Genomic DNA, 27,636 nt, shown 5'->3' with positions numbered 1-27,636 from the left:
TTCTGCTAACAGACAGAGCTCTGAGGACTCTATTCTACTTGTTTTAACATTCTGCTAACAGACAGAGCTCTGAGCACTCTATTCTACTTGTTTTAACATTCTGCTAACAGAGCTCTGAGCACTCTATTCTACTTGTTTTAACATTCTGCTAACAGACAGAGCTCTGAGGACTCTATTCTACTTGTTTTAACATTCTGCTAACAGAGCTCTGAGGACTCTATTCTACTTGTTTTAACGTTATGCTAACAGACAGAGCTCTGAGCACTCTATTCTACTTGTTTTAACATTCTGCTAACAGAGCTCTGAGCACTCTATTCTACTTGTTTTAACGTTCTGCTAACAGACAGAGCTCTGAGCACTCTATTCTACTTGTTTTAACGTTCTGCTAACAGACAGAGCTCTGAGCACTCTATTCTACTTGTTTTAACGTTCTGCTAACAGACAGAGCTCTGAGCACTCTATTCTACTTGTTTTAACGTTCTGCTAACAGACAGAGCTCTGAGCACTCTATTCTACTTGTTTTAACGTTCTGCTAACAGACAGAGCTCTGAGGACTCTATTCTACTTGTTTTAACATTCTGCTAACAGAGCTCTGAGGACTCTATTCTACTTGTTTTAACGTTCTGCTAACAGACAGAGCTCTGAGCACTCTATTCTACTTGTTTTAACGTTCTGCTAACAGAGCTCTGAGCACTCTATTCTACTTGTTTTAACGTTCTGCTAACAGACAGAGCTCTGAGCACTCTATTCTACTTGTTTTAACGTTCTGCTAACAGACAGAGCTCTGAGCACTCTATTCTACTTGTTTTAACGTTCTGCTAACAGACAGAGCTCTGAGCACTCTATTCTACTTGTTTTAACGTTATGCTAACAGACAGAGCTCTGAGCACTCTATTCTACTTGTTTTAACGTCCTGCTAACAGACAGAGCTCTGAGCACTCTATTCTACTTGTTTTAACGTTCTGCTAACAGAGCTCTGAGCACTCTATTCTACTTGTTTTAACGTTCTGCTAACAGACAGAGCTCTGAGCACTCTATTCTACTTGTTTTAACGTTCTGCTAACAGACAGAGCTCTGAGCACTCTATTCTACTTGTTTTAACATTCTGCTAACAGACAGAGCTCTGAGCACTCTATTCTACTTGTTTTAACGTTATGCTAACAGAGCTCTGAGCACTCTATTCTACTTGTTTTAACGTTATGCTAACAGACAGAGCTCTGAGCACTCTATTCTACTTGTTTTAACGTTCTGCTAACAGACAGAGCTCTGAGCACTCTATTCTACTTGTTTTAACGTTATGCTAACAGACAGAGCTCTGAGCACTCTATTCTACTTGTTTTAACGTTCTGCTAACAGACAGAGCTCTGAGCACTCTATTCTACTTGTTTTAACGTTATGCTAACAGACAGAGCTCTGAGCACTCTATTCTACTTGTTTTAACGTCCTGCTAACAGACAGAGCTCTGAGCACTCTATTCTACTTGTTTTAACGTTCTGCTAACAGACAGAGCTCTGAGCACTCTATTCTACTTGTTTTAACGTTCTGCTAACAGAGCTCTGAGCACTCTATTCTACTTGTTTTAACATTCTGCTAACAGAGCTCTGAGCACTCTATTCTACTTGTTTTAACATTCTGCTAACAGAGCTCTGAGCACTCTATTCTACTTGTTTTAACGTTCTGCTAACAAACAGAGCTCTGAGCACTCTATTCTACTTGTTTTAACGTTATGCTAACAGAGCTCTGAGCACTCTATTCTACTTGTTTTAACATTCTGCTAACAGACAGAGCTCTGAGCACTCTATTCTACTTGTTTTAACATTCTGCTAACAGACAGAGCTCTGAGCACTCTATTCTACTTGTTTTAACGTTCTGCTAACAGAGCTCTGAGCACTCTATTCTACTTGTTTTAACGTTCTGCTAACAGACAGAGCTCTGAGCACTCTATTCTACTTGTTTTAACGTTCTGCTAACAGACAGAGCTCTGAGCACTCTATTCTACTTGTTTTAACGTTCTGCTAACAGAGCTCTGAGCACTCTATTCTACTTGTTTTAACATTCTGCTAACAGAGCTCTGAGCACTCTATTCTACTTGTTTTAACATTCTGCTAACAGAGCTCTGAGCACTCTATTCTACTTGTTTTAACGTTCTGCTAACAAACAGAGCTCTGAGCACTCTATTCTACTTGTTTTAACGTTATGCTAACAGAGCTCTGAGCACTCTATTCTACTTGTTTTAACATTCTGCTAACAGACAGAGCTCTGAGCACTCTATTCTACTTGTTTTAACATTCTGCTAACAGACAGAGCTCTGAGCACTCTATTCTACTTGTTTTAACGTTCTGCTAACAGACAGAGCTCTGAGCACTCTATTCTACTTGTTTTAACGTTCTGCTAACAGACAGAGCTCTGAGCACTCTATTCTACTTGTTTTAACGTTCTGCTAACAGACAGAGCTCTGAGCACTCTATTCTACTTGTTTTAACGTCCTGCTAACAGACAGAGCTCTGAGCACTCTATTCTACTTGTTTTAACATTCTGCTAACAGAGCTCTGAGCACTCTATTCTACTTGTTTTAACGTTCTGCTAACAGACAGAGCTCTGAGCACTCTATTCTACTTGTTTTAACGTTATGCTAACAGACAGAGCTCTGAGCACTCTATTCTACTTGTTTTAACATTCTGCTAACAGACAGAGCTCTGAGCACTCTATTCTACTTGTTTTAACGTTATGCTAACAGACAGAGCTCTGAGCACTCTATTCTACTTGTTTTAACGTTCTGCTAACAGAGCTCTGAGCACTCTATTCTACTTGTTTTAACGTTCTGCTAACAGACAGAGCTCTGAGCACTCTATTCTACTTGTTTTAACATTCTGCTAACAGACAGAGCTCTGAGCACTCTATTCTACTTGTTTTAACGTTCTGCTAACAGAGCTCTGAGCACTCTATTCTACTTGTTTTAACGTTCTGCTAACAGAGCTCTGAGCACTCTATTCTACTTGTTTTAACATTCTGCTAACAGACAGAGCTCTGAGCACTCTATTCTACTTGTTTTAACGTTCTGCTACAGACAGAGCTCTGAGCACTCTATTCTACTTGTTTTAACGTTATGCTAACAGACAGAGCTCTGAGCACTCTATTCTACTTGTTTTAACGTTCTGCTAACAGACAGAGCTCTGAGCACTCTATTCTACTTGTTTTAACGTTCTGCTAACAGAGCTCTGAGCACTCTATTCTACTTGTTTTAACGTTCTGCTAACAGACAGAGCTCTGAGCACTCTATTCTACTTGTTTTAACATTCTGCTAACAGAGCTCTGAGCACTCTATTCTACTTGTTTTAACGTTATGCTAACAGACAGAGCTCTGAGCACTCTATTCTACTTGTTTTAACGTTCTGCTAACAGACAGAGCTCTGAGCACTCTATTCTACTTGTTTTAACGTTATGCTAACAGACAGAGCTCTGAGCACTCTATTCTACTTGTTTTAACGTTATGCTAACAGACAGAGCTCTGAGCACTCTATTCTACTTGTTTTAACGTTCTGCTAACAGACAGAGCTCTGAGCACTCTATTCTACTTGTTTTAACGTTCTGCTAACAGAGCTCTGAGCACTCTATTCTACTTGTTTTAACGTTCTGCTAACAGACAGAGCTCTGAGCACTCTATTCTACTTGTTTTAACATTCTGCTAACAGACAGAGCTCTGAGCACTCTATTCTACTTGTTTTAACATTCTGCTAACAGACAGAGCTCTGAGCACTCTATTCTACTTGTTTTAACATTCTGCTAACAGACAGAGCTCTGAGCACTCTATTCTACTTGTTTTAACATTCTGCTAACAGACAGAGCTCTGAGCACTCTATTCTACTTGTTTTAACATTCTGCTAACAGACAGAGCTCTGAGCACTCTATTCTACTTGTTTTAACATTCTGCTAACAGACAGAGCTCTGAGCACTCTATTCTACTTGTTTTAACATTCTGCTAACAGACAGAGCTCTGAGCACTCTATTCTACTTGTTTTAACGTTCTGCTAACAGACAGAGCTCTGAGCACTCTATTCTACTTGTTTTAACGTTCTGCTAACAGAGCTCTGAGCACTCTATTCTGCTTGTTTTAACATTCTGCTAACAGACAGAGCTCTGAGCACTCTATTCTACTTGTTTTAACATTCTGCTAACAGACAGAGCTCTGAGCACTCTATTCTACTTGTTTTAACATTCTGCTAACAGAGCTCTGAGCACTCTATTCTACTTGTTTTAACATTCTGCTAACAGACAGAGCTCTGAGCACTCTATTCTACTTGTTTTAACATTCTGCTAACAGAGCTCTGAGCACTCTATTCTACTTGTTTTAACATTCTGCTAACAGAGCTCTGAGCACTCTATTCTACTTGTTTTAACATTCTGCTAACAGAGCTCTGAGCACTCTATTCTACTTGTTTTAACATTCTGCTAACAGAGCTCTGAGCACTCTATTCTACTTGTTTTAACATTCTGCTAACAGAGCTCTGAGCACTCTATTCTACTTGTTTTAACGCTCTGCTAACAGACAGAGCTCTGAGCACTCTATTCTACTTGTTTTAACATTCTGCTAACAGAGCTCTGAGCACTCTATTCTACTTGTTTTAACATTCTGCTAACAGAGCTCTGAGCACTCTATTCTACTTGTTTTAACATTCTGCTAACAGAGCTCTGAGCACTCTATTCTACTTGTTTTAACATTCTGCTAACAGAGCTCTGAGCACTCTATTCTACTTGTTTTAACGCTCTGCTAACAGACAGAGCTCTGAGCACTCTATTCTACTTGTTTTAACATTCTGCTAACAGAGCTCTGAGCACTCTATTCTACTTGTTTTAACATTCTGCTAACAGACAGAGCTCTGAGCACTCTATTCTACTTGTTTTAACGTTCTGCTAACAGACAGAGCTCTGAGCACTCTATTCTACTTGTTTTAACGTTCTGCTAACAGACAGAGCTCTGAGCACTCTATTCTACTTGTTTTAACGTTCTGCTAACAGAGCTCTGAGCACTCTATTCTACTTGTTTTAACGTTATGCTAACAGACAGAGCTCTGAGCACTCTATTCTACTTGTTTTAACGTTCTGCTAACAGACAGAGCTCTGAGCACTCTATTCTACTTGTTTTAACGTTATGCTAACAGACAGAGCTCTGAGCACTCTATTCTACTTGTTTTAACATTCTGCTAACAGACAGAGCTCTGAGCACTCTATTCTACTTGTTTTAACGTTCTGCTACAACAGAGCTCTGAGCACTCTATTCTACTTGTTTTAACGTTCTGCTAACAGACAGAGCTCTGAGCACTCTATTCTACTTGTTTTAACGTTCTGCTAACAGACAGAGCTCTGAGCACTCTATTCTACTTGTTTTAACATTCTGCTAACAGACAGAGCTCTGAGCACTCTATTCTACTTGTTTTAACGTTCTGCTAACAGACAGAGCTCTGAGCACTCTATTCTACTTGTTTTAACATTCTGCTAACAGACAGAGCTCTGAGCACTCTATTCTACTTGTTTTAACGTTCTGCTAACAGACAGAGCTCTGAGCACTCTATTCTACTTGTTTTAACGTTCTGCTAACAGACAGAGCTCTGAGCACTCTATTCTACTTGTTTTAACGTTCTGCTAACAGACAGAGCTCTGAGCACTCTATTCTACTTGTTTTAACATTCTGCTAACAGACAGAGCTCTGAGCACTCTATTCTACTTGTTTTAACGTTCTGCTAACAGACAGAGCTCTGAGCACTCTATTCTACTTGTTTTAACGTTCTGCTAACAGACAGAGCTCTGAGCACTCTATTCTACTTGTTTTAACGTTCTGCTAACAGACAGAGCTCTGAGCACTCTATTCTACTTGTTTAACATTCTGCTAACAGACAGAGCTCTGAGCACTCTATTCTACTTGTTTTAACGTTATGCTAACAGAGCTCTGAGCACTCTATTCTACTTGTTTTAACATCTGCTAACAGACAGAGCTCTGAGCACTCTATTCTACTTGTTTTAACGTTATGCTAACAGACAGAGCTCTGAGCACTCTATTCTACTTGTTTTAACGTTCTGCTAACAGACAGAGCTCTGAGCACTCTATTCTACTTGTTTTAACATTCTGCTAACAGACAGAGCTCTGAGCACTCTATTCTACTTGTTTTAACGTTCTGCTAACAGACAGAGCTCTGAGCACTCTATTCTACCTTGTTTTACGTTCTGCTAACAGACAGAGCTCTGAGCACTCTATTCTACTTGTTTTAACATTCTGCTAACAGACAGAGCTCTGAGCACTCTATTCTGCTTGTTTTAACGTTATGCTAACAGACAGAGCTCTGAGCACTCTATTCTACTTGTTTTAACATTCTGCTAACAGACAGAGCTCTGAGCACTCTATTCTACTTGTTTTAACGTTCTGCTAACAGACAGAGCTCTGAGCACTCTATTCTACTTGTTTTAACGTTCTGCTAACAGACAGAGCTCTGAGCACTCTATTCTACTTGTTTTAACGTTCTGCTAACAGACAGAGCTCTGAGCACTCTATTCTACTTGTTTTAACGTTCTGCTAACAGACAGAGCTCTGAGCACTCTATTCTACTTGTTTTAACATTCTGCTAACAGACAGAGCTCTGAGCACTCTATTCTACTTGTTTTAACGTTCTGCTAACAGAGCTCTGAGCACTCTATTCTACTTGTTTTAACGTTCTGCTAACAGACAGAGCTATGAGCACTCTATTCTACTTGTTTTAACGTTCTGCTAACAGACAGAGCTCTGAGCACTCTATTCTACTTGTTTTAACATTCTGCTAACAGACAGAGCTCTGAGCACTCTATTCTACTTGTTTTAACGTTCTGCTAACAGACAGAGCTCTGAGCACTCTATTCTACTTGTTTTAACGTTCTGCTAACAGACAGAGCTCTGAGCACTCTATTCTACTTGTTTTAACGTTCTGCTAACAGACAGAGCTCTGAGCACTCTATTCTACTTGTTTTAACGTTCTGCTAACAGACAGAGCTCTGAGCACTCTATTCTACTTGTTTTAACATTCTGCTAACAGACAGAGCTCTGAGCACTCTATTCTACTTGTTTTAACGTTATGCTAACAGAGCTCTGAGCACTCTATTCTACTTGTTTTAACATTCTGCTAACAGACAGAGCTCTGAGCACTCTATTCTACTTGTTTTAACGTTATGCTAACAGACAGAGCTCTGAGCACTCTATTCTACTTGTTTTAACGTTCTGCTAACAGACAGAGCTCTGAGCACTCTATTCTACTTGTTTTAACGTTATGCTAACAGACAGAGCTCTGAGCACTCTATTCTACTTGTTTTAACGTTCTGCTAACAGACAGAGCTCTGAGCACTCTATTCTACTTGTTTTAACGTTCTGCTAACAGACAGAGCTCTGAGCACTCTATTCTACTTGTTTTAACGTTATGCTAACAGACAGAGCTCTGAGCACTCTATTCTACTTGTTTTAACATTCTGCTAACAGACAGAGCTCTGAGCACTCTATTCTACTTGTTTTAACGTTATGCTAACAGAGCTCTGAGCACTCTATTCTACTTGTTTTAACGTTATGCTAACAGAGCTCTGAGCACTCTATTCTACTTGTTTTAACGTTATGCTAACAGACAGAGCTCTGAGCACTCTATTCTACTTGTTTTAACATTCTGCTAACAGACAGAGCTCTGAGCACTCTATTCTACTTGTTTTAACGTTCTGCTAACAGACAGAGCTCTGAGCACTCTATTCTACTTGTTTTAACATTCTGCTAACAGACAGAGCTCTGAGCACTCTATTCTACTTGTTTTAACGTTATGCTAACAGACAGAGCTCTGAGCACTCTATTCTACTTGTTTTAACGTTATGCTAACAGACAGAGCTCTGAGCACTCTATTCTACTTGTTTTAACGTTATGCTAACAGACAGAGCTCTGAGCACTCTATTCTACTTGTTTTAACGTTATGCTAACAGAGCTCTGAGCACTCTATTCTACTTGTTTTAACATTCTGCTAACAGACAGAGCTCTGAGCACTCTATTCTACTTGTTTTAACATTATGCTAACAGACAGAGCTCTGAGCACTCTATTCTACTTGTTTTAACATTCTGCTAACAGACAGAGCTCTGAGCACTCTATTCTACTTGTTTTAACGTTATGCTAACAGACAGAGCTCTGAGCACTCTATTCTACTTGTTTTAACATTCTGCTAACAGACAGAGCTCTGAGCACTCTATTCTACTTGTTTTAACGTTCTGCTAACAGACAGAGCTCTGAGCACTCTATTCTACTTGTTTTAACATTCTGCTAACAGACAGAGCTCTGAGCACTCTATTCTACTTGTTTTAACGTTATGCTAACAGACAGAGCTCTGAGCACTCTATTCTACTTGTTTTAACGTTATGCTAACAGACAGAGCTCTGAGCACTCTATTCTACTTGTTTTAACGTTATGCTAACAGACAGAGCTCTGAGCACTCTATTCTACTTGTTTTAACGTTCTACTAACAGACAGAGCTCTGAGCACTCTATTCTACTTGTTTTAACATTCTGCTAACAGACAGAGCTCTGAGCACTCTATTCTACTTGTTTTAACGTTATGCTAACAGACAGAGCTCTGAGCACTCTATTCTACTTGTTTTAACATTCTGCTAACAGACAGAGCTCTGAGCACTCTATTCTACTTGTTTTAACGTTATGCTAACAGAGCTCTGAGCACTCTATTCTACTTGTTTTAACGTTATGCTAACAGAGCTCTGAGCACTCTATTCTACTTGTTTTAACGTTATGCTAACAGACAGAGCTCTGAGCACTCTATTCTACTTGTTTTAACATTCTGCTAACAGACAGAGCTCTGAGCACTCTATTCTACTTGTTTTAACATTCTGCTAACAGACAGAGCTCTGAGCACTCTATTCTACTTGTTTTAACGTTCTACTAACAGACAGAGCTCTGAGCACTCTATTCTACTTGTTTTAACGTTCTGCTAACAGAGCTCTGAGCACTCTATTCTACTTGTTTTAACGTTCTGCTAACAGACAGAGCTCTGAGCACTCTATTCTACTTGTTTTAACGTTCTGCTAACAGAGCTCTGAGCACTCTATTCTACTTGTTTTAACATTCTGCTAACAGACAGAGCTCTGAGCACTCTATTCTACTTGTTTTAACATTCTGCTAACAGACAGAGCTCTGAGCACTCTATTCTACTTGTTTTAACGTTATGCTAACAGACAGAGCTCTGAGCACTCTATTCTACTTGTTTTAACGTTCTGCTAACAGACAGAGCTCTGAGCACTCTATTCTACTTGTTTTAACGTTCTGCTAACAGAGCTCTGAGCACTCTATTCTGCTTGTTTTAACGTTATGCTAACAGACAGAGCTCTGAGCACTCTATTCTACTTGTTTTAACGTTATGCTAACAGACAGAGCTCTGAGCACTCTATTCTACTTGTTTTAACGTTATGCTAACAGACAGAGCTCTGAGCACTCTATTCTACTTGTTTTAACGTTCTACTAACAGACAGAGCTCTGAGCACTCTATTCTACTTGTTTTAACATTCTGCTAACAGACAGAGCTCTGAGCACTCTATTCTACTTGTTTTAACATTCTGCTAACAGACAGAGCTCTGAGCACTCTATTCTACTTGTTTTAACGTTATGCTAACAGAGCTCTGAGCACTCTATTCTACTTGTTTTAACGTTATGCTAACAGACAGAGCTCTGAGCACTCTATTCTACTTGTTTTAACATTCTGCTAACAGACAGAGCTCTGAGCACTCTATTCTACTTGTTTTAACGTTCTACTAACAGACAGAGCTCTGAGCACTCTATTCTACTTGTTTTAACGTTATGCTAACAGACAGAGCTCTGAGCACTCTATTCTACTTGTTTTAACGTTCTGCTAACAGACAGAGCTCTGAGCACTCTATTCTACTTGTTTTAACGTTCTGCTAACAGACAGAGCTCTGAGCACTCTATTCTACTTGTTTTAACGTTCTGCTAACAGACAGAGCTCTGAGCACTCTATTCTACTTGTTTTAACGTTCTGCTAACAGACAGAGCTCTGAGCACTCTATTCTACTTGTTTTAACGTTCTGCTAACAGACAGAGCTCTGAGCACTCTATTCTACTTGTTTTAACGTTCTGCTAACAGACAGAGCTCTGAGCACTCTATTCTACTTGTTTTAACGTTATGCTAACAGACAGAGCTCTGAGCACTCTATTCTACTTGTTTTAACGTTCTGCTAACAGACAGAGCTCTGAGCACTCTATTCTACTTGTTTTAACATTCTGCTAACAGAGCTCTGAGCACTCTATTCTACTTGTTTTAACGTTCTGCTAACAGACAGAGCTCTGAGCACTCTATTCTACTTGTTTTAACATTCTGCTAACAGAGCTCTGAGCACTCTATTCTACTTGTTTTAACGTTCTGCTAACAGAGCTCTGAGCACTCTATTCTACTTGTTTTAACATTCTGCTAACAGAGCTCTGAGCACTCTATTCTACTTGTTTTAACATTCTGCTAACAGACAGAGCTCTGAGCACTCTATTCTACTTGTTTTAACGTTCTGCTAACAGACAGAGCTCTGAGCACTCTATTCTACTTGTTTTAACGTTATGCTAACAGACAGAGCTCTGAGCACTCTATTCTACTTGTTTTAACGTTCTGCTAACAGACAGAGCTCTGAGCACTCTATTCTACTTGTTTTAACATTATGCTAACAGACAGAGCTCTGAGCACTCTATTCTACTTGTTTTAACATTCTGCTAACAGACAGAGCTCTGAGCACTCTATTCTACTTGTTTTAACGTCCTGCTAACAGAGCTTTGAGCACTCTATTCTACTTGTTTTAACATTCTGCTAACAGACAGAGCTCTGAACACTCTATTCTACTTGTTTTAACGTCCTGCTAACAGAGCTCTGAGCACTCTATTCTACTTGTTTTAACGTTATGCTAACAGACAGAGCTCTGAGCACTCTATTCTACTTGTTTTAACGTTCTGCTAACAGAGCTTTGAGCACTCTATTCTACTTGTTTTAACGTTATGCTAACAGACAGAGCTCTGAGCACTCTATTCTACTTGTTTTAACGTTCTGCTAACAGACAGAGCTCTGAGCACTCTATTCTACTTGTTTTAACGTTATGCTAACAGACAGAGCTCTGAGCACTCTATTCTACTTGTTTTAACGTTCTGCTAACAGAGCTCTGAGCACTCTATTCTACTTGTTTTAACGTTCTGCTAACAGACAGAGCTCTGAGCACTCTATTCTACTTGTTTTAACGTTCTGCTAACAGACAGAGCTCTGAGCACTCTATTCTACTTGTTTTAACGTTCTGCTAACAGAGCTCTGAGCACTCTATTCTACTTGTTTTAACATTCTGCTAACAGACAGAGCTCTGAGCACTCTATTCTACTTGTTTTAACATTCTGCTAACAGAGCTCTGAGCACTCTATTCTACTTGTTTTAACGTTATGCTAACAGACAGAGCTCTGAGCACTCTATTCTACTTGTTTTAACGTTCTGCTAACAGACAGAGCTCTGAGCACTCTATTCTACTTGTTTTAACGTTATGCTAACAGACAGAGCTCTGAGCACTCTATTCTACTTGTTTTAACGTTATGCTAACAGACAGAGCTCTGAGCACTCTATTCTACTTGTTTTAACGTTCTGCTAACAGACAGAGCTCTGAGCACTCTATTCTACTTGTTTTAACATTCTGCTAACAGACAGAGCTCTGAGCACTCTATTCTACTTGTTTTAACGTTCTGCTAACAGACAGAGCTCTGAGCACTCTATTCTACTTGTTTTAACGTTCTGCTAACAGACAGAGCTCTGAGCACTCTATTCTACTTGTTTTAACGTTCTGCTAACAGACAGAGCTCTGAGCACTCTATTCTACTTGTTTTAACGTTCTGCTAACAGACAGAGCTCTGAGCACTCTATTCTACTTGTTTTAACGTTCTGCTAACAGACAGAGCTCTGAGCACTCTATTCTACTTGTTTTAACGTCATGCTAACAGACAGAGCTCTGAGCACTCTATTCTACTTGTTTTAACATTCTGCTAACAGACAGAGCTCTGAGCACTCTATTCTACTTGTTTTAACATTCTGCTAACAGACAGAGCTCTGAGCACTCTATTCTACTTGTTTTAACGTTCTGCTAACAGACAGAGCTCTGAGCACTCTATTCTACTTGTTTTAACGTTCTGCTAACAGAGCTCTGAGCACTCTATTCTACTTGTTTTAACATTCTGCTAACAGAGCTCTGAGCACTCTATTCTACTTGTTTTAACGTTCTGCTAACAGAGCTCTGAGCACTCTATTCTACTTGTTTTAACATTCTGCTAACAGACAGAGCTCTGAGCACTCTATTCTACTTGTTTTAACGTTCTGCTAACAGACAGAGCTCTGAGCACTCTATTCTACTTGTTTTAACGTTCTGCTAACAGACAGAGCTCTGAGCACTCTATTCTACTTGTTTTAACGTTCTGCTAACAGACAGAGCTCTGAGCACTCTATTCTACTTGTTTTAACGTTATGCTAACAGACAGAGCTCTGAGCACTCTATTCTACTTGTTTTAACATTCTGCTAACAGACAGAGCTCTGAGCACTCTATTCTACTTGTTTTAACATTCTGCTAACAGACAGAGCTCTGAGCACTCTATTCTACTTGTTTTAACGTTCTGCTAACAGACAGAGCTCTGAGCACTCTATTCTACTTGTTTTAACGTTATGCTAACAGACAGAGCTCTGAGCACTCTATTCTACTTGTTTTAACATTCTGCTAACAGACAGAGCTCTGAGCACTCTATTCTACTTGTTTTAACATTCTGCTAACAGACAGAGCTCTGAGCACTCTATTCTACTTGTTTTAACATTCTGCTAACAGACAGAGCTCTGAGCACTCTATTCTACTTGTTTTAACATTCTGCTAACAGACAGAGCTCTGAGCACTCTATTCTACTTGTTTTAACATTCTGCTAACAGACAGAGCTCTGAGCACTCTATTCTACTTGTTTTAACGTTATGCTAACAGACAGAGCTCTGAGCACTCTATTCTACTTGTTTTAACGTTCTGCTAACAGACAGAGCTCTGAGCACTCTATTCTACTTGTTTTAACATTCTGCTAACAGACAGAGCTCTGAGCACTCTATTCTACTTGTTTTAACATTCTGCTAACAGACAGAGCTCTGAGCACTCTATTCTACTTGTTTTAACGTTCTGCTAACAGACAGAGCTCTGAGCACTCTATTCTACTTGTTTTAACATTCTGCTAACAGACAGAGCTCTGAGCACTCTATTCTACTTGTTTTAACGTTCTGCTAACAGACAGAGCTCTGAGCACTCTATTCTACTTGTTTTAACGTTCTGCTAACAGACAGAGCTCTGAGCACTCTATTCTACTTGTTTTAATGTTCTGCTAACAGACAGAGCTCTGAGCACTCTATTCTACTTGTTTTAACGTTCTGCTAACAGAGCTCTGAGCACTCTATTCTACTTGTTTTAACGTTCTGCTAACAGACAGAGCTCTGAGCACTCTATTCTACTTGTTTTAACGTTATGCTAACAGACAGAGCTCTGAGCACTCTATTCTACTTGTTTTAACATTCTGCTAACAGACAGAGCTCTGAGCACTCTATTCTACTTGTTTTAACGTTCTGCTAACAGACAGAGCTCTGAGCACTCTATTCTACTTGTTTTAACATTCTGCTAACAGACAGAGCTCTGAGCACTCTATTCTACTTGTTTTAACGTTCTGCTAACAGACAGAGCTCTGAGCACTCTATTCTACTTGTTTTAACGTTCTGCTAACAGACAGAGCTCTGAGCACTCTATTCTACTTGTTTTAACGTTCTGCTAACAGACAGAGCTCTGAGCACTCTATTCTACTTGTTTTAACATTCTGCTAACAGACAGAGCTCTGAGCACTCTATTCTACTTGTTTTAACGTTCTGCTAACAGACAGAGCTCTGAGCACTCTATTCTACTTGTTTTAACGTTATGCTAACAGAGCTCTGAGCACTCTATTCTACTTGTTTTAACGTTCTGCTAACAGACAGAGCTCTGAGCACTCTATTCTACTTGTTTTAACGTTATGCTAACAGAGCTCTGAGCACTCTATTCTACTTGTTTTAACATTCTGCTAACAGACAGAGCTCTGAGCACTCTATTCTACTTGTTTTAACGTTCTGCTAACAGACAGAGCTCTGAGCACTCTATTCTACTTGTTTTAACATTCTGCTAACAGAGCTCTGAGCACTCTATTCTACTTGTTTTAACGTTCTGCTAACAGACAGAGCTCTGAGCACTCTATTCTACTTGTTTTAACATTCTGCTAACAGACAGAGCTCTGAGCACTCTATTCTACTTGTTTTAACGTTATGCTAACAGAGCTCTGAGCACTCTATTCTACTTGTTTTAACGTTCTGCTAACAGAGCTCTGAGCACTCTATTCTACTTGTTTTAACATTCTGCTAACAGACAGAGCTCTGAGCACTCTATTCTACTTGTTTTAACATTCTGCTAACAGACAGAGCTCTGAGCACTCTATTCTACTTGTTTTAACATTCTGCTAACAGACAGAGCTCTGAGCACTCTATTCTACTTGTTTTAACGTTCTGCTAACAGACAGAGCTCTGAGCACTCTATTCTACTTGTTTTAACATTCTGCTAACAGACAGAGCTCTGAGCACTCTATTCTACTTGTTTTAACGTTCTGCTAACAGACAGAGCTCTGAGCACTCTATTCTACTTGTTTTAACGTTCTGCTAACAGAGCTCTGAGCACTCTATTCTACTTGTTTTAACGTTCTGCTAACAGACAGAGCTCTGAGCACTCTATTCTACTTGTTTTAACGTTCTGCTAACAGACAGAGCTCTGAGCACTCTATTCTACTTGTTTTAACGTTCTGCTAACAGACAGAGCTCTGAGCACTCTATTCTACTTGTTTTAACGTTCTGCTAACAGACAGAGCTCTGAGCACTCTATTCTACTTGTTTTAACGTTATGCTAACAGACAGAGCTCTGAGCACTCTATTCTACTTGTTTTAACGTTCTGCTAACAGACAGAGCTCTGAGCACTCTATTCTACTTGTTTTAACATTCTGCTAACAGACAGAGCTCTGAGCACTCTATTCTACTTGTTTTAACATTCTGCTAACAGAGCTCTGAGCACTCTATTCTACTTGTTTTAACGTTATGCTAACAGAGCTCTGAGCACTCTATTCTACTTGTTTTAACGCTCTGCTAACAGACAGAGCTCTGAGCACTCTATTCTACTTGTTTTAACGCTCTGCTAACAGACAGAGCTCTGAGCACTCTATTCTACTTGTTTTAACATTCTGCTAACAGACAGAGCTCTGAGCACTCTATTCTACTTGTTTTAACGTTATGCTAACAGACAGAGCTCTGAGCACTCTATTCTACTTGTTTTAACGTTCTGCTAACAGAGCTCTGAGCACTCTATTCTACTTGTTTTAACGTTCTGCTAACAGACAGAGCTCTGAGCACTCTATTCTACTTGTTTTAACGTTCTGCTAACAGAGCTCTGAGCACTCTATTCTACTTGTTTTAACGTTCTGCTAACAGAGCTCTGAGCACTCTATTCTACTTGTTTTAATGTTCTGCTAACAGACAGAGCTCTGAGCACTCTGTTCTACTTGTTTTAACGTTCTGCTAACAGACAGAGCTCTGAGCACTCTATTCTACTTGTTTTAACGTTCTGCTAACAGACAGAGCTCTGAGCACTCTATTCTACTTGTTTTAATGTTCTGCTAACAGACAGAGCTCTGAGCACTCTGTTCTACTTGTTTTAACGTTCTGCTAACAGAGCTCTGAGCACTCTATTCTACTTGTTTTAACGTTCTGCTAACAGAGCTCTGAGCACTCTATTCTACTTGTTTTAATGTTCTGCTAACAGACAGAGCTCTGAGCACTCTGTTCTACTTGTTTTAACGTTCTGCTAACAGAGCTCTGAGCACTCTATTCTACTTGTTTTAACGTTCTGCTAACAGAGCTCTGAGCACTCTATTCTACTTGTTTTAACGTTCTGCTAACAGAGCTCTGAGCACTCTATTCTACTTGTTTTAATGTTCTGCTAACAGACAGAGCTCTGAGCACTCTATTCTACTTGTTTTAACGTTCTGCTAACAGAGCTCTGAGCACTCTATTCTACTTGTTTTAACGTTATGCTAACAGACAGAGCTCTGAGCACTCTATTCTACTTGTTTTAACATTATGCTAACAGACAGAGCTCTGAGCACTCTATTCTACTTGTTTTAACATTATGCTAACAGACAGAGCTCTGAGCACTCTATTCTACTTGTTTTAACATTCTGCTAACAGACAGAGCTCTGAGCACTCTATTCTACTTGTTTTAACATTCTGCTAACAGACAGAGCTCTGAGCACTCTATTCTACTTGTTTTAACGTTCTGCTAACAGACAGAGCTCTGAGCACTCTATTCTACTTGTTTTAACATTCTGCTAACAGAGCTCTGAGCACTCTATTCTACTTGTTTTAACGTTCTGCTAACAGACAGAGCTCTGAGCACTCTATTCTACTTGTTTTAACATTCTGCTAACAGACAGAGCTCTGAGCACTCTATTCTACTTGTTTTAACATTATGCTAACAGACAGAGCTCTGAGCACTCTATTCTACTTGTTTTAACATTCTGCTAACAGACAGAGCTCTGAGCACTCTATTCTACTTGTTTTAACGTTCTGCTAACAGAGCTCTGAGCACTCTATTCTACTTGTTTTAACATTCTGCTAACAGACAGAGCTCTGAGCACTCTATTCTACTTGTTTTAACGTTATGCTAACAGACAGAGCTCTGAGCACTCTATTCTACTTGTTTTAACGTTCTGCTAACAGACAGAGCTCTGAGCACTCTATTCTACTTGTTTTAACATTCTGCTAACAGAGCTCTGAGCACTCTATTCTACTTGTTTTAACGTTCTGCTAACAGACAGAGCTCTGAGCACTCTATTCTACTTGTTTTAACATTCTGCTAACAGACAGAGCTCTGAGCACTCTATTCTACTTGTTTTAACATTATGCTAACAGACAGAGCTCTGAGCACTCTATTCTACTTGTTTTAACATTCTGCTAACAGACAGAGCTCTGAGCACTCTATTCTACTTGTTTTAACGTTCTGCTAACAGAGCTCTGAGCACTCTATTCTACTTGTTTTAACATTCTGCTAACAGACAGAGCTCTGAGCACTCTATTCTACTTGTTTTAACGTTATGCTAACAGACAGAGCTCTGAGCACTCTATTCTACTTGTTTTAACATTATGCTAACAGACAGAGCTCTGAGCACTCTATTCTACTTGTTTTAACATTCTGCTAACAGAGCTCTGAGCACTCTATTCTACTTGTTTTAACATTATGCTAACAGACAGAGCTCTGAGCACTCTATTCTACTTGTTTTAACGTTATGCTAACAGACAGAGCTCTGAGCACTCTATTCTACTTGTTTTAACATTCTGCTAACAGACAGAGCTCTGAGCACTCTATTCTACTTGTTTTAACATTCTGCTAACAGACAGAGCTCTGAGCACTCTATTCTACTTGTTTTAACATTCTGCTAACAGAGCTCTGAGCACTCTATTCTACTTGTTTTAACATTCTGCTAACAGACAGAGCTCTGAGCACTCTATTCTACTTGTTTTAACGTTCTGCTAACAGAGCTCTGAGCACTCTATTCTACTTGTTTTAATGTTCTGCTAACAGACAGAGCTCTGAGCACTCTGTTCTACTTGTTTTAACGTTCTGCTAACAGAGCTCTGAGCACTCTATTCTACTTGTTTTAACGTTCTGCTAACAGAGCTCTGAGCACTCTATTCTACTTGTTTTAACGTTCTGCTAACAGAGCTCTGAGCACTCTATTCTACTTGTTTTAATGTTCTGCTAACAGACAGAGCTCTGAGCACTCTATTCTACTTGTTTTAACGTTCTGCTAACAGAGCTCTGAGCACTCTATTCTACTTGTTTTAACGTTATGCTAACAGACAGAGCTCTGAGCACTCTATTCTACTTGTTTTAACATTATGCTAACAGACAGAGCTCTGAGCACTCTATTCTACTTGTTTTAACATTATGCTAACAGACAGAGCTCTGAGCACTCTATTCTACTTGTTTTAACATTCTGCTAACAGACAGAGCTCTGAGCACTCTATTCTACTTGTTTTAACATTCTGCTAACAGACAGAGCTCTGAGCACTCTATTCTACTTGTTTTAACGTTCTGCTAACAGACAGAGCTCTGAGCACTCTATTCTACTTGTTTTAACATTCTGCTAACAGAGCTCTGAGCACTCTATTCTACTTGTTTTAACGTTCTGCTAACAGACAGAGCTCTGAGCACTCTATTCTACTTGTTTTAACATTCTGCTAACAGACAGAGCTCTGAGCACTCTATTCTACTTGTTTTAACATTATGCTAACAGACAGAGCTCTGAGCACTCTATTCTACTTGTTTTAACATTCTGCTAACAGACAGAGCTCTGAGCACTCTATTCTACTTGTTTTAACGTTCTGCTAACAGAGCTCTGAGCACTCTATTCTACTTGTTTTAACATTCTGCTAACAGACAGAGCTCTGAGCACTCTATTCTACTTGTTTTAACGTTATGCTAACAGACAGAGCTCTGAGCACTCTATTCTACTTGTTTTAACATTATGCTAACAGACAGAGCTCTGAGCACTCTATTCTACTTGTTTTAACATTCTGCTAACAGAGCTCTGAGCACTCTATTCTACTTGTTTTAACATTATGCTAACAGACAGAGCTCTGAGCACTCTATTCTACTTGTTTTAACGTTATGCTAACAGACAGAGCTCTGAGCACTCTATTCTACTTGTTTTAACATTCTGCTAACAGACAGAGCTCTGAGCACTCTATTCTACTTGTTTTAACATTCTGCTAACAGACAGAGCTCTGAGCACTCTATTCTACTTGTTTTAACATTCTGCTAACAGAGCTCTGAGCACTCTATTCTACTTGTTTTAACATTCTGCTAACAGACAGAGCTCTGAGCACTCTATTCTACTTGTTTTAACATTCTGCTAACAGACAGAGCTCTGAGCACTCTATTCTACTTGTTTTAACGTTATGCTAACAGACAGAGCTCTGAGCACTCTATTCTACTTGTTTTAACGTTCTGCTAACAGACAGAGCTCTGAGCACTCTATTCTACTTGTTTTAACATTCTGCTAACAGACAGAGCTCTGAGCACTCTATTCTACTTGTTTTAACGTTCTGCTAACAGAGCTCTGAGCACTCTATTCTACTTGTTTTAACATTCTGCTAACAGAGCTCTGAGCACTCTATTCTACTTGTTTTAACGTTCTGCTAACAGAGCTCTGAGCACTCTATTCTGCTTGTTTTAACGTTCTGCTAACAGACAGAGCTCTGAGCACTCTATTCTACTTGTTTTAACGTTCTGCTAACAGAGCTCTGAGCACTCTATTCTACTTGTTTTAACGTTCTGCTAACAGACAGAGCTCTGAGCACTCTATTCTACTTGTTTTAACGTTCTGCTAACAGACAGAGCTCTGAGCACTCTATTCTACTTGTTTTAACGTTCTGCTAACAGACAGAGCTCTGAGCACTCTATTCTACTTGTTTTAACATTCTGCTAACAGACAGAGCTCTGAGCACTCTATTCTACTTGTTTTAACGTTCTGCTAACAGACAGAGCTCTGAGCACTCTATTCTACTTGTTTTAACATTCTGCTAACAGAGCTCTGAGCACTCTATTCTACTTGTTTTAACCCGTTCAAGATGGAAACCATCATTTTGTACTTTAGCTGTTGAAAAAAAAAGCTGATCTACAAGCTCATAGCGCAAAAGATCGTGAAAATGTGGCACAAATCTTTTAATATATATTCTTTCAGAGTGAACGTTTTTAACTCAAATCATTGCTTCATTTCAGATGGGGGTAAATACAGAAAATTCTGGGGGTCCTTGACATGAAAAAGGTTGAGCACCACTGACATAGAAACATAGGTTTTTCAGAAAACTGTCATGATTTAGAAGAGGCCTCAGGTTTAAATGGGAGGAGTGGAGTGGAGAGCAGAGGAGGGTAGAGCAGAGGAGGGTAGAGATGAGGAGAGGCGAGGGGAGGGGAGGAGGGTAGAGGTGAGGAGGGTAGAGATGAGGAGAGGCGAGGGGAGGGGAGGAGGGTAGAGGAGAGGAGAGGGGAGGAGAGGAGGGTAGAGGAGAGGAGAGGGGAGGAGAGGAGAGGAGAGGAGGGTAGAGCAGAGGAGGGTAGAGATGAGGAGAGGCGAGGGGAGGAGAGGAGGGTAGAGCAGAGGAGGGTAGAGATGAGGAGAGGCGAGGGGAGGAGAGGAGGGTAGAGCAGAGGAGGGTAGAGATGAGGAGAGGCGAGGGGAGGAGAGACGAGGGGAGGGGAGGAGGGTAGAGCAGAGGAGGGTAGAGATGAGGAGAGGCGAGGGGAGGATGGTAGAGGAGAGGAGGGTAGAGATGAGGAGAGGCGAGGGGAGGAGAGGAGGGTAGAGCAGAGGAGGGTAGAGATGAGGAGAGGCGAGGGGAGGAGAGGAGGGTAGAGCAGAGGAGGGCAGAGATGAGGAGAGGCGAGGGGAGGAGAGACGAGGGGAGGGGAGGAGGGTAGAGGAGAGACAAGGGGAGGAGAGGAGGGTAGAGGAGAGGAGGGTAGAGGCGAGGCGGCGAAGCGAGGCGAGGCGAGGCGAGGAGAGGAGAGGAGAGGAGAGGAGAGGGGAAGAGAGGGGAGGAGAGGGGAGGAGAGGAGAGGGTGGAGAGGTAAGAGTGTAAACAAACTAGCTTTTAAACAAGACAATTTGGGGTTGGTTGCGTGCCTCGCGGCGCCAAGGAAAACACAGGCGCAGAAAGCTGATACAAACTTTGAACACATGCATGGGTCAGACGCACGGGGAGGCTTTGAACTCACGAGGGAAAGAGCACGACCCGCGCCAAGCGTCTGTTTGATTAAAACTACTTAGGTATCCGAGAAAGCCCAACCGCCGCAATTCCCCCTCCCTCGTCAGGTTGCACCACCAGACCCTGTTGTCAATCTCACGGGGAGTATTTCTAATTGCATTAACACTGCCTGGGGGAGGGAGGGAGAGTGAGAGAGTGAAAGAAAGAGAGAGAGAGAGATTTGGGATTTTGGAATCAAATACATAAGCATACATTGTGCATACATACTTTGTACACACATAACTCAAGGTTTTCGTTTTTGTTACTACATGACGCTATGGCAGTCCAAATAAATCAGTACAGGTTCTCAAATATTTTATTTGGAAGACCACCTTAAGTTACAGACCTCAAGTTACAGTTACAGACCTGGTATAGTCATTCAGGGCTATATAGCGCTTTGTGTTTCTGGTAATATTATTGTCTACTCATGTATGTCCGTGCAGGCAAAGATTGAAGGGGGCGTTGCACGTCATCATACCATCTCACGGAACGGTTGCGAGTTGACTGGCCCTTAATTAGGCTACCCGCTGCAATCTTATTATGATGTCACAACATATTGTTACAACATATTGTTACATTGACCTAAATGGCGTTATATCAACAATGATAGTATGGTTTAAAAAAAAAGGTTAGTCTTGTCTTTTTCAAACTTTAGTTAAACATGCAGACAGAGTGACACGTACTTTACCTGGATTTATCTTCTGATAATTGAATGTTTTGACATGAAATGTGTATACCGTCACCATGTGGCGTTTTGTTTCATTAGCGCGACCGCGACAAAAAAAAAGAGCATGTGGGCAGAGGCCCTTCTGTGGTGTTTCTGGACAACCGTGCATCCCACCGACTCAAGGTCGGGCGCTGCTCTCCTTTAGGGGGGGTATGGAACGCGTGCACCTCGAGTGAAGCCGGTGGGGTGAACGGTTCTCGAGTTATGTGCGCATTACAGACGTACACACGTACGCACAGAGACATGGTGCATTCATATAGATAAGATGGCAAGATGGCCTATAATTATGCTTGGTACCAAACCACACATACAAGTCTTACCTTGACTTGGATACTTCCTTTCCTTCATTCATCCATTTCGTATGTATTCACTTGTCTCTTCTCTCCACACACTCTCTCTCTCTTGGACAAGAATTGATGAACAAGATCTGGTCTCTCTCTCTCTCTCTCTCTCTTATTTTTAGTTTATTATCTATTGATTTTTTTCTTATTTTTTGGCTAGGGAAACGTGGTTAACTGTGGGCTACTCATCCAAATCCTTGGGCCTATGGGGTTAAGGGTTAAGGGGGTGGCCTTGGGTTATTTTTGTTATTTTTGTTTTATTCGTTACTTTTTCAATTTGTTTTTTGCTTTTTTGTTATTTTTTATTCTGCTGTTGTTCACCTGCTTTTGTGTCTGTCCTGTGTCGTCTGTCTGTCTTGTTTGTCATGTCTGGGTATGTACTTTTTGGATCTGTTCTGCTCTATTACTTTTATGTCTGGTCAGTTGCAATAGCTATATGAGCACTGGTTACTTAAATGGATGATGTTAAAGGTCTGAAGATAATTCATCTTAATATCAGAAGCCTTCGTCCTAAAATCACTTTACTTCGTGCATGGGTTGAACTTCACAAGCCCAACATTATCACTCTGTCAGAGACATGGCTCTCCAGTAGAATTGCTGATAATGAGATCAAACTTACAAACTATATCCTATTCAGGGCTGACAGGGGATCCAAAGGTGGTGGTTTAGTTACATATGTGTTAAATAACCTGGCCTCTGAACAGGTCACACCTGGTGTTGAGCCTTCCCACTTTGAGAGCATATTTGTCAAGGTAACTCTACATGAAAACAAATCTATTATAGTAGGAAACATTTACAGACCTCCCTCTGCACCTGTTGAATCGTTCAACTGTTTGGCCGCTACTATAAATTATATCAACAATAAAAACGAATTAATTTTATTAGGTGATTTTAATAAAAAAACGGATAGATCCTCCAGTAAAGCAAAAGGCATCATTGGCAACCTGAACCTTACGCAATTAATCACTGAGCCTACTCGTATTACAGCTACATGTCAATCTCTACTTGATTGGTTACTGGTTTCACACCCAAACAGAGTTATAAAATCAGGGGTTATGTCTGACTGTTTCAGCGATCATTCAATTATTTACTGTATTTGGAAAATCAAAATTAGCTAAATTGCCACCTAAATTAATTAAAATCCGACAATACGAAAAAAATGAATACTGATCAATTTATTAATGACTTGATTTCAATTAATTGGGATAGGTTTCAACTTATACCCGATGTTCATAATGCCTGGGACTTCCTATACTCTGAATTTAATAAAATGATAGATAAACATGCTCCCTATAAAATGACAAGAGTAAAGGGAAGTCATCTTCCCTGGATTACATCCGAACTCATAAGTGTGTTTAGACAGAGAGATAAAGCATGGGCCTCATTTCGGAGGACCAAGCATCCTGATGACTGGGAGAGGTATAGGCAACTGAGGACCAAGCATCCTGATGACTGGGAGAGGTATAGGCAACTGAGGACCAAGCATCCTGATGACTGGGAGAGGTATAGGCAACTGAGGACCAAGCATCCTGATGACTGGGAGAGGTATAGGCAACTGAGAAATAGAAGAGGACCAAGCATCCTGATGACTGGGAGAGGTATAGGCAACTGAGAAATAGAAGAGGACCAAGCATCCTGATGACTGGGAGAGGTATAGGCAACTGAGAAATAGAAGAGGACCAAGCATCCTGATGACTGGGAGAGGTATAGGCAACTGAGAAATAGAAGAGGACCAAGCATCCTGATGACTGGGAGAGGTATAGGCAACTGAGAAATAGAAGAGGACCAAGCATCCTGATGACTGGGAGAGGTATAGGCAACTGAGGACCAAGCATCCTGATGACTGGGAGAGGTATAGGCAACTGAGAAATAGAAGAGGACCAAGCATCCTGATGACTGGGAGAGGTATAGGCAACTGAGGAATAGAAGCAAAACTTTGACCAGAAATGCGGAATCAAATTATTACAAGGAATCTCTCCACCGTGACTTTAAAAAACCGAAACAATTTTGGAACAAAGTAAAATCTTTAACTAATGCATCCACTAAAAATACATCTCCTAATCAATTAAAAGTTAATAATGCTATATTACATAATCCGCAGTTAATTGCTCAAGCTTTCAATCAGCACTTTTCCTCAGTTTGTCCTCCACCAATGCCTGACCTGCCCATTGCATTTAACAACATGCAGACTTGTAATAGTTCCTTCTCTTTTAGGAAAATAACACCAATAGAGGTCCATGATGTAATTACTGATTTAAAGGAGAGCAGTGGTCCTGGGTCATGGGCGGAGCTTGGGGGGGTTCAGGGGGTGCACTTTAATACCTTCTGGCTTCTGACTGTAGTTTGTAATCATCTCTCTTATCATGATATGATGACTCGCTGTACAGCTGTAGTGCATGTGTGTGAGCTGCTGTACTACCAAAATAACTCATTTTTAGGGGTTAGGGCATTGTAAAAACGCTAAAATAATAAAATAAAGGTTAAAAAAATCGCGCGCGCACGCGCCCCCCAGCGTCAACTTCAAGCTCCGCCTATGTCCTGGGTTAGATAACATTGAAACCAAATTGATCAAATTAGCACCTCACATTCTCATGTACCCTCTCTGTGATCTCTTCAATATGTCACTAACAACCTGTCAATTACCTGCTGTCTGGAAGTGTTCACGTATCACTCCCTTGCACAAAGGGGGTGATGCACTTGAACCCAATAATTATCGACCTATCTCAATTATTTGTTCAATTGTAAAAATATTTGAAAAGCTAATCCATAACCAACTATCACATTACCTCAACGAAAATAACATCCTATCACCCCATCAATCTGGATTCAGATCTAATTACTCCACAACCACTGCCTTACTAAAACTTACAAATGATATTACATCAGCATCTGCCAACAAAAAATTAACTGGAGCAATTTTCATTGACCTTTCGAAGGCTTTCGATTTGGTCGACCATTACCTCCTCTTAGATAAATTATATTCTGTTGGTCTATCTCGCAATGCTCTCTTATGGTTTAATTCATATCTGCATAATCGAAAACAACGTGTCGTCATACAAGGATGTAAATCTGATTTGTCAGTTCAGGAACAAGGCGTGCCTCAAGGCTCTTCCCTAGGTCCACTTTTATTTACTATATTTATCAATGACCTCCCCTCAATATGCTCCACATGCAATGTTCAACTCTATGCTGATGATACAGTTCTATACACCTCCAAATCTACTTTACCAGAAATAGAATCAGCTTTACAATCAGATTTCACCACTCTACAAAACTGGCTAGCAGCCAATAAACTTCAACTCAACAAAACTAAATCCTTCACAATGATCTTTGGCACACGTAAAAATATTTACTAAATCACTCATTCTCTATAACCAGCTTGGATGATACTCCTCTGCAAAGAGTTGAACACACCAAATATTTGGGCATGTGGCTGGATACTGAACTTTGGTTTAAATGTCACATTGATCATATTGTAAGAAAAGTTAACTTTAGTATTGGTGTTCTTTATCGCTCTAGAAACTGTTTTACATTCTCAGTCAGGAAAAGACATACAGCTTATTTTACCGATACTCGATTATGCAGATGTTGTGTATCTAACCGCATCTAAAACAAACCTGAATACTCTCAACATTGTATATAACAAACTGTGCAGATTCATCTTAGGTTGCCCTTTTACAACTCACCATTGTATCATGTATGCAAATCTTCAGTTGCCCTCTCTTACTGTAAGAAGACAGTGTCACTGGATTCAGTTTATTTTCAAATGTATACACCTCAATTATCCTCAATATCTCAAACTGTTTCTAGAACCACCCACCACCAATTACCAACTGAGGCATTCCATTCAACCTTATTTTTCTGTTCCCATAGTCTCCAATACATTAGGTAAGAACGCATTTATGTTTAAAGCTCCCTCTGACTGGAACAACTTACCAACCAATATTCGAACCATTTCATCTTTCAACATGTTCAAAAGTGCGCTGTCTTCTTACCTTACGACCTCCTGCACATGCCCATGATGCCATGATGACTATTGCTCAACTTATTTATTCCATTTATTTATACACTATTATATTACATACCTGACTTAGCGTATTTATAGTCACTCGCAATGAATATATAAACAGTGTATATGTGTTTCACGTGGATACGTATGCTCTGGATATGTACATATGTGTTTAATCAACTGTACTCTAATGCTGACCAACGGAAGTGACAGAACAAATGATCCATCTCTTTGCTATTACACTTGCTTATTGTAATACCCTGTTTTTTGTGTTTTGTATTTTGTGTTTGTTTGTTTTGTTTTGTGTTTTAGTTGTTTTAGTTTATCTTTTTTCTCTTTTCTCCCTTTTGTGTATTGTATTGTATTGATTGTAGATTAGGACCCTCTCGAAAACGAGATACTGTATCTCAATGGGGTATTCCTAAATAAAGACATTTCAAACAAACACTATGTACCACACAACACAGGTGTTTGCCCTTGGTGCATAACGGGAGAGCGGTGAATATTCATAATGTCCATAATGTGAACATTTGAATGTCTGAAAAGGAACTTCAGGCCACACGCTCACACGTGCGAGAGGGTGTGCCAATGAGATGTCAAATCTGCACGGAGCATTATTGTGTCGAGACGTCCTTGACCAACAATGGCAAACACGTGAAATATTATGCAAACTACTGAAGTTGCGTTTTGATTGTTGTAGATGCAATACTGTATGTGTGTGCGTGTGCACTGTACTGTGTGCGGGTGTGTGTGTGTATGTGTGTGTGTGTGCATGCGTGCATGTGTATATTGTATGAGCTGTGTGTGTAAATATTGCAAGTGTCTGTGTATTTTCAGGTACTGAGTGTGTGTATATAGTATTTATTATTTGTGTATTTGTGTATGTGTGCGTGTGCGTGTGTGTGTGTGTGTGTGTGCGCGCGTGCGTATGTCAGTGTTGATTTTGACAGCAAATTCTGATTTAGTTTTAGTCATATTTTAGTCATCTGAAATGTAGTCATCTGACAAAACATGTATTTCAGCGGATGGTGTCATAATGCCTGCTTATACACTTGTGGTGCGTGCGACGTGTTGTGAGCTTGAAGATCGGCTATTTTCAGCACGCAACCACACGTAAAATTACTTGTAATTTTAGTTCTACATGGGTCTCTTCTCCACTATAGTTTTTGATTTAGTTAGTTTTAGTCATCACAGCTTAGTTGTTATTGTGTTTTTATTTGGTTTCGTCGGTGAAGAAAAGGTTGTCGATGAACGATGTTTCGTCATAGTTTCAGTTCAGGAAATCAACACTGCTCTGCGCGCGCACACGTGCGAGCATGTGTGTGTGCACGTGTGTGTGTGTGTGTGTGTGTGAGAGAGGTGGTGTAGTGCAGGGCAGCTGGGTGCATCCATCATGATAAAGCCTCAGTCTGGGCGACTGTCACATGCAATCACACTTTACTGCGGCTCGCAGCGCCTCAAAGTGAAAATGAATGGTGCTTCATCGACATGAAGACTTCATATATCTTTGTTCCTTTTTTTCTGTACCCTTTTTTTTTGGGGGGGGGGGGGGGACGACGACGACGACTTGTCTCTTTTCTTCTCCTAG

This window comes from Protomyctophum parallelum (genome assembly GCF_964188405.1).
Source record: "Protomyctophum parallelum genome assembly, chromosome: 6".
In the NCBI taxonomy this organism is placed as follows: Eukaryota; Metazoa; Chordata; class Actinopteri; order Myctophiformes; family Myctophidae; genus Protomyctophum; species Protomyctophum parallelum.
This window is presented reverse-complemented; position numbering follows the sequence as displayed.